Raw genomic sequence first — 7,676 nt, forward strand, 5'->3', positions numbered from 1 at the left:
TGCGATACAATTTAGAAAGAAAGAAAGAAAGGAGGGAGAGAAAGAAATGATAAAAATCCGCGGGAACCGGTTGACATCGATTGAAGCCGACCGCCGTTAATGGATTAAAGTAATCTTTTATTATCGTTTTGAATAACCAACCAGTCCGTCGGATATTTCTTTAACGGATTTTTACGGATTTTATTTTATTATTTTATATATATATATATATAATTAATACAAACAAAATCCGTACCGTATCGAATATTATATATATTCATATATATAAACTCGATGGAAAGCGAATCGATCGATCGGAGAACCGAGAACGTCAATTCGATCCGAGTGATATCGACACTTATTATTTACCACCGAATTTCCCCGATATGTGTCGCGAATGATATTGACACTCGCTACTGCAATACGTATCCATCCACGTACCAAACACGTGCCTATTTCCTTTCGCGTTGTTTCGACTCTCTTCGACGTATCATCGAGATCCCGAGGGTGAAAAGCAGTATCCCGTATACGTATATACGAAGGAATATACGAAAGAATCGATCCCTCTTTATCGTAATCTCTACGCCGATCATCCCCTCCTCGATCGATTCGACGGAATGCCTTTCGCAACGTAACGCAACGCAGCCTCGCTTCGATACACGCTTATCGATCGAGTTTAAAACTTTAAGAGGAGCGCGAAACGAGGAATTACAAGGGTGAGGGGGGCGTACGAACGCCTGTAACGTTTTAATTAAACCTGTAACAAGATTCGACGAGGAATCGCGACGATGGAAAGTCTGGAAAGTTCCCAGGCCGGGACGCGAACAAAAGCCCCGAAGTTAATCATCCGGAATTGGTGGGCCGCGACAAATGCTTTCTCGACGTAAGGGAACGTGGCGGCAGCTACGTAAACGTCATTCACCGTGTATTTAATTTGGACGGGTAAGCACGCGTTCCAATTTCATCTCGCGACGAGCGGAACGACGCGACCTTAAGTGAGCTTAAGTTAGCTTAGGCCGGCTTAAGGGCCGTGGGACGTCGGTACACGGCCGCCGGCTATACGCGGACCTTCCCCCTTCCCCTTCTCCTTCGTATCGATCTTCTCGTCGAACCTCCCCCCCCCCTCCTCGCCTTTAATTTAAATGGCAATTAACCGTAGCGGAAAAACTCGTTAAATTAAAAATTAACGGGAGGAACTGAGAGATCTGTAATACCCTTCTCTCGACTACTCTCAAAAAACGTCAAAAATGGCGAGGAGAAACTGAACCGACTATCTCGAGGAGCAACCAAGATCCACCTCGAACCTTCGAATTTCTTCCCTCCCTTCTTCCTTTCTTTCCTCTTCTTCCTTCTCTCGATGCGTCCACCACCGTTTCGACCAAAAGCTTCCAAAAGGAAGAAGAAAGTTTGGGTTATCTTTGGGCGGAGACGTTTAGACGGTGTATTCCGAGTCCGTCGTAAAATCCGGGGCAAAACAACCGGTAAACAGTGTCTGCTTGGAGAAGAGGAGTGTCGCGTGTGTGTGTGTGTGCTCGAGGGTGCGTGCAGAAGCGTCGTTGGACCGGTTCCCAGTTCGAACGGGGCAGAAAACGTCGATGCTTCCGCTCTCCCGTCCCACCTCTCCTCGTTAATGCACCGAATTAATTCGACCTCGTATTTTTACGGGGAGCGGGGCTATTTACGGGGGCAGGGCACGTACAGTCAGAGGAGGAGGAGGAGGAGGAGGAGGAGGATGGTCGCAGCTGTTGCGACGTTAAGCCGAAGCAAGTATGCGGTAGAAGGTTATGCACCTAATGGGGGGCAATTTACCGAGGCAGTTGCCGGAGTGGGGAGGGGCGTAATTAGTAATGGTGTTTGGTCACACGCGTTTCCAACTGCAGCCACCGGGCCGCGTCGGAAGAACGCGTTTCGGCCGATCTGTTCGCGTTATTTTATAATCCCGAACCCCCTCTCTCCTCTCCAATTAAGCGCGATCGTATTTCCATAATCGCTAATTAACCCAAAATCGCGGTTGTTTAACGAACACTCTCCCCACCCTCCATCATTTTTCACGGATTCCCGCCGAGCGATAAATTGTTAATTAAAAAGATTACAAATGCGAAATGCGAAATCTCTTTCTCGCGTTGCGATTCGAAGGGATTCGAATAATAAATTCGGATGGGATGTAGGAAATTGGGAAGGTTAGGGATATACGGAATTGTACGTTTGCGGGATTCGAGTAACGTAACGTAACCAAGTTGCTTGGGTTACAGTCCTGGGTCCGATATATTATCCGTTCCGGATCACGATTCTTCCCTTCGAATCGGGGATATCGATACAGCGATGGAGATTCACGAGTTCGAATAAATAAGCCGAATTATCGAAACGTTCGAGCGATAAATATAACATAATCGCGTGAAAAAAGAGGGGAAAGAAGAGAGAGGGAGGGGAGAAAGTTCCTCTTAATTAATTAAAAATCCACTTTGTTACGCGTAATACGGGAAAGGGAAAACCTGCTGAGCCACGAAGAGAATTTCCAACGTTCGCTTTAATCGCGTCGGTAATAACGCTTGTTATACTCGCACCTACTCCTTTAATCGCGGAAAGGCTTCAATTTAACGGTCGCTTATTTACGGAACAAATTAAACGAATCAAAAATAGCCACTCCGCGCGAGCTCCCTCCCCTCCCCCCGTTTAAATGAAGAATCTTTTATCTCTCCTCCCCCCTCCTCTCTTCGCCCCTTTTTCACCTCGACGATTCAAATGTCTCGTTTCGACGAGAGAGTATAAATAATCGTAAATAAGCGGAATAAGGGAAAAAGCTAGTGGGTCTTTTAACGCGAGAAAAGGAGGAGAAGGGGAGGGAGGGAGAGAGAAAAAGACGAAAGAGAGAAAGGAAAAAAGAAAACACGTTTACGAGGGAAAAAAACCTTTGGGGGGGAAGGGGGGAAACGCGCGACGTTTCATTGGATCGTGGACAGAGTGACGAGCGTGAAAGAGGAATCATAACTCGTGGCAACGTTGGACGAACGACGTCCTTCGAGTGCCCGAATGTGCGTTTCTTTCTTTCTCTTTCTTTCTTTCTCTCTCTTTCTTTCTCTCTCTTTCTTTCTTTCTTTCTCTCTCTTTCTTCCTTTCTCTTTCTTCCTTTCTCTCTCTTTCTTCCTTTCTCTCTCTTTCTTTCTTTCTTTTTTTTTTTCTGTAAAATTGTTAGCGCAAAATAAAGGGAAGCGGCGGGACAATGAAACAAGCGGCGTGGCATAAAACTATTCGTGCACGCCGCGCGTCAGTTCAACAAATGAACACACACATATACACGCGGGCGCGCATACACACACCCGGCAAATTGCTCCTTTCTGCCCGGGCCCCGAAACAAAAAAACGAATGAACGAGGCAGGAGGGGAGGGAGAGGGGAGGGACACAGAGGAGTCGAGAAGCGTTGTCGAAGCTCATCCTTGCACTTTGTCGATTCAATCTCGTCGTTAGTTCGCCGTTCAGTTTTATCGCGGCTCGTGCGATTCTGTTCGGTTCACTTTGTTTAATTTTCCCGCCAAAATGGAGGGGCTAACCTCTTCCCCTCTCCCGACTCTTTCCATTTGCCGATCGTTAAGTGGCCCCGATAGTCGGGGAAAATTGAACTTCCCTTCTTCTTCGCCAACTTTTACGCTATTTACCGCGGATCAGTAGTTGCGCGATTCGAGAATAGAAGGAAGAGGAGGAGGTGACTTTTCTTTTCTTTTCTATCTCGAAACGAAGCGCGCCGGAAATTAAAATGCTGGTGAAAGGTGTTTTCGAACGGATTCGAGTTTAATTTTTGAATCTTAACTTTGAAAACGAAAGCAAAAGAAAAAGAAAAAAAAAAACGAGAATTCGAATTAACTAACTACTACCCATCCCGGCCGGCCGTGTACGGAACGGAAAGAATCTGTTCCCTTCCCAAAGTTTCCGGATACGAGACTTGTTTACAAAGTTTCGAGGAATTTGATCCTCTCGATAAGACAGAGAGAATCCCACTTTGAAGTCGCCGTTGGTACGCTACAACTTTTCCCACCCCCTCCCTGTGTTTGTCTTCATTTGCAACTAGTGTTTCTTCAATTTGCTCGTGACCCTTAAACCGAGAGGAACGAAGATATATTTTATGTATCGAGCAAAGTTCGCGAGGAAACGAGGAGAGGAAAAATTGTCGAATCGAGTGTCGTTAAAAATTTTCTACACGCGTCCAGGTTTTGGAATTGAATTTTCCTCGAAAATACTGGCCTCTTACAACTCCACCCCTTCCTTCTGTTCTCGAACCCTTTTCTTCTGTGCTTTTATTTACTCGACACTCTCCAAAGTGCTCACGCATTATCAACGTTGCATTTATCCTATTAGTTCGCATCCTCTTTCGACAAATTTTTACATCGGAAGGAGATCGTTTCATCGTGTTATTATAAAGAACGAAGTTCCCTCGATCCGATTTACGTAGCCCGTTTAAAACTATCAATCGAATATTTTCCAACGGTTGTAATCGTATTTCACGGATTTCACGGTCGAACCGTTCCCGCGATTCGACACCCTTTTCGAAAGAGTTATCCGTTCGAAAAATTGGCGATCGAATCGGCGCGAAAAGTTCGCCGGATGTTGATTCGCGCCCGACGAAAAGAACGCTTCCGCCGAGCCGAGATGGGAATCTCGCCCCCACCCCTCCGCAGATCGATCCCCCAGATCACAAACGCTCGAAAAATCAACGCTCGTGAAATCGCTCGTGGCGACGTTGTTTCGAGTCGCATTGTTTCGAAATTACCCCTCTCTCTAACTAACCGGCTTCCTCTCGACTCCGGAAGGGCTAGAAACGGAAGGGGACGGCCACGATAATGCAGGCAAACACGCGGAAAGTGGAGGCGGTGAAATAAGGCGAGCAGTTTCGATCGCGACGATTTGAACTTCTTATCGGCCGATTAAATTCGAATGGAGAGGGGAGGTGGCCACTCGAGGATGGAATTTCACGCTCGACGAATTTTCGGATCGGATGGGATCGATCTTTGTCCCCGCGGAGGAACAACTGGAAAGGGGGAAGAGTGGAAAGAAGGGGGAGGAGGGGTAGTTTTAATTGGTCGAGGTCGTTTGAAATGGAGAGCAAGAGGAGATGTAAACGGATAGCCGTTTATCCGTCGCGGGGGAGAAACACGGTTATTGTCATTTTAATCGAGTCGGAGGGTGAGGGAAAGGTAAGACGAAACGCCCCCGCTTTAACTCGACCTCTTGAGCGGCGCCCTCGTTCGCGGGCGAGCGTTTTAATAAAGTGGAAATCTCGCGTCATTGAGCGGAGTAGCGGAGCCCCCTCTTTCAACCCCACCGCCTCCCCTCCGGGNGAGGCAAGAGGTTATATCTCTGGCGAGAAGAAGGCTCTATTATCGCCGGGCACGAGAGAAGTATTCTTATTGCACAATTGCAATTGTCTGTCGTCGGGTTATCGCGTGCTCGCCTTTCTCGCGCCCCTTCCCCCTCCCCCGTCGTAATCGTCCCCATCCGGGCCTTTGTTTAAGTAAACGCTCGTACTCGACGAGGAGGAGGAGGACGACGACGAGGAGGAGGACGACGACGAGGAGGAAAAGGAGGAGGNCTTTCTCGCCGACTGCGAAGAGAGGGGGTGATAAAAGAAGAAACACGTTTTAATCTCGATTCCTTTCGCCCCTACCTTTTCCGTCACCGAGCTCCTTTGCCCGTTGCACGGCCAGAATGAACGGGGATGCGTGGACGAGCCACCACCAAACTGTAAACAGCAACATCGTCGCCACTTTTCAACCAGCTTCTCTCACTCAACTCTTCTCGATTATATATCTCCGTGTTATTTCCACACAGTTCTTCCTTCTCCTCTTCTTTCTTCTATCGACCAGATCATCCACTCGCGATCCGTTTGTTTTTCCACGTTTTTTCTTTCCTTCTTTCTTCTTTTTTTTTTGCCCCCCAATAATCGACACAGGCTCGAATTCCGAGGGCCCGAGGGGAGAGGGTGAACCGTTTCGATCGACGATCGAAGCTACCCGTCCTGGAGCGTCCAATGGAAAAAAAAAAAAAAAAACGAAAGGAACGGTTGGAACGCGGGGGAGAGGGGATATTTCGAATGCAACAACAGCGACGCAACAAAGAAAAAAAGGGGGAGAAAAAAGAGACGATCGAACTTTTACCTACGCGAAATCGAAGCGACCGATCACCGAAACCGCGCCTGGTCGATCTTCAGCTTCGCTCGTTGCAAGACGTTACACGGCTTACTTTGGTATTCGACTGACGGTGATAACGAATAGGCGAAAGAACGGAAGAGGAAGAAGGAGAGCCACGATTCTTTCAATCAAAAACTTTCCTCCCCGACACGATACGATAGCGAACTTTACGCGATCGGCGACCGTGAAACGAGCTCTGTCCAATCGCGTACGCGCGTTTCAGGATCCTCTCTCTCTCTCTCTCTTTTTTTTTTAAGCAATTAGCTTCCCGCCGCTCGGCGTAAATGTTTCGGTTAATTGGACTCGGAGAATCGGCGCCGTTTAATTACTACGCCCCGCTATTTCGCGCCCGTGTTTTTTCCCAACGAGTTAAATCGTCGAACCCGGAAGATTTCGGGGGAGGGAAGAAGAATTTTCCAGTCCAGGCGAGTCGTTCATATCCACCGAGTTCCTTCTCGCTTCGATCGATCGAAATCTTAATCGAGATCTCTCGAAGGCGATCGCGTTATAATCGGAGGAGGACGATGGAGAACTCCTTCGAAACGAGTGGGGGGAGGAAAAAAAAAAAAAAAAGAAAGAAAAACTGAAACTCGTCGATAGCAACGAAAACTGGAGAACTGTCCTCTGTCTCTCTGTCTCTCTCTCTCTCTCTCTCTCCTCGAGCGTTGCGTCCACGATTCACGATTCACGATCACGTATCTCTTCTCCTTGCTCGATCTTCGACTTCCTCGAGGAACGAAGATATATATATATATATACTTATATCCTTGTCGTTCGGGTAGGAGGACGGTTGGACGACATTGGAAGGAACGCGGCGCGCGGAGGAAGGTGGCGCGGTTGCACCTGGACCGAAACTGAGCAACGAGCACGCGGCCCGCGAACGCGAATGCCCGGCGCGCCGAGCCGAGACTGCGCCCTCCGGCCGTTTACCAGCCCGGCTGGACGCGCACCCCTTCCTCCCGGTCGATCCCACCCCTCCCCTCCACTCGCGTCGCCCCCTCGCCCTCTTCCCCCGAGGCCACCACCGTCCCTCCTTTTTTCTCCCTCTAAGGGACCGCCGCCCCTCTGCCTTACCTCTGCCTCGCGACCCTCGATAATTTCACATTTTCTCGCGGCTCTCAGCGAGAGATTACACTCGTAAGGGGGGAAAAGCTTCAGAGGAAGTCGAGTCTACGGGAGGAGGAAATGATTGTTTTGAAGAAGGGGAGGAGGAAGAGGATGGGGATGAAAGGATCTCGACGGGCTACTCCCGTTTATTACACTCTTAAAGTTATTAGAAACCCTTACGGGCGCACGGTTTGTCATCGTGGATGGTCACTTTGCCGGATTGATGATAAGGAGGCGGCCTGTACGGGGAGTATACACAATGAGGGTGGAGGTGGAAGAAGAAAAGTTTGGCCGGTGTATAGGTTCGCGAGTTAGATGGAATTACTACTTTGCTACTTTGGGGGAGTCGATAGTCGGTTACACTCGCCCCCGTGTTCCAAATATATATATATCTTTCTCTTTTATATATAT

General features: G+C 48.4%; 1 protein-coding gene across 1 annotated transcript in view; it reads right to left on the reverse strand.

The window, feature by feature from the left end:
* LOC102676999 (suppressor of lurcher protein 1) overlaps positions 1 to 7,676 on the reverse strand; it is a gene marked incomplete at its 5' end in the record, with an annotated part of 299,191 nt that overhangs the window by 147,917 nt on the left and 143,598 nt on the right. The window lies entirely within an intron of this gene.

The sequence above is a fragment of the Apis dorsata genome, unplaced genomic scaffold (assembly GCF_000469605.1).
Source record: "Apis dorsata unplaced genomic scaffold, Apis dorsata 1.3 scaffold_102, whole genome shotgun sequence".
Classification (NCBI taxonomy): domain Eukaryota; kingdom Metazoa; phylum Arthropoda; class Insecta; order Hymenoptera; family Apidae; genus Apis; species Apis dorsata.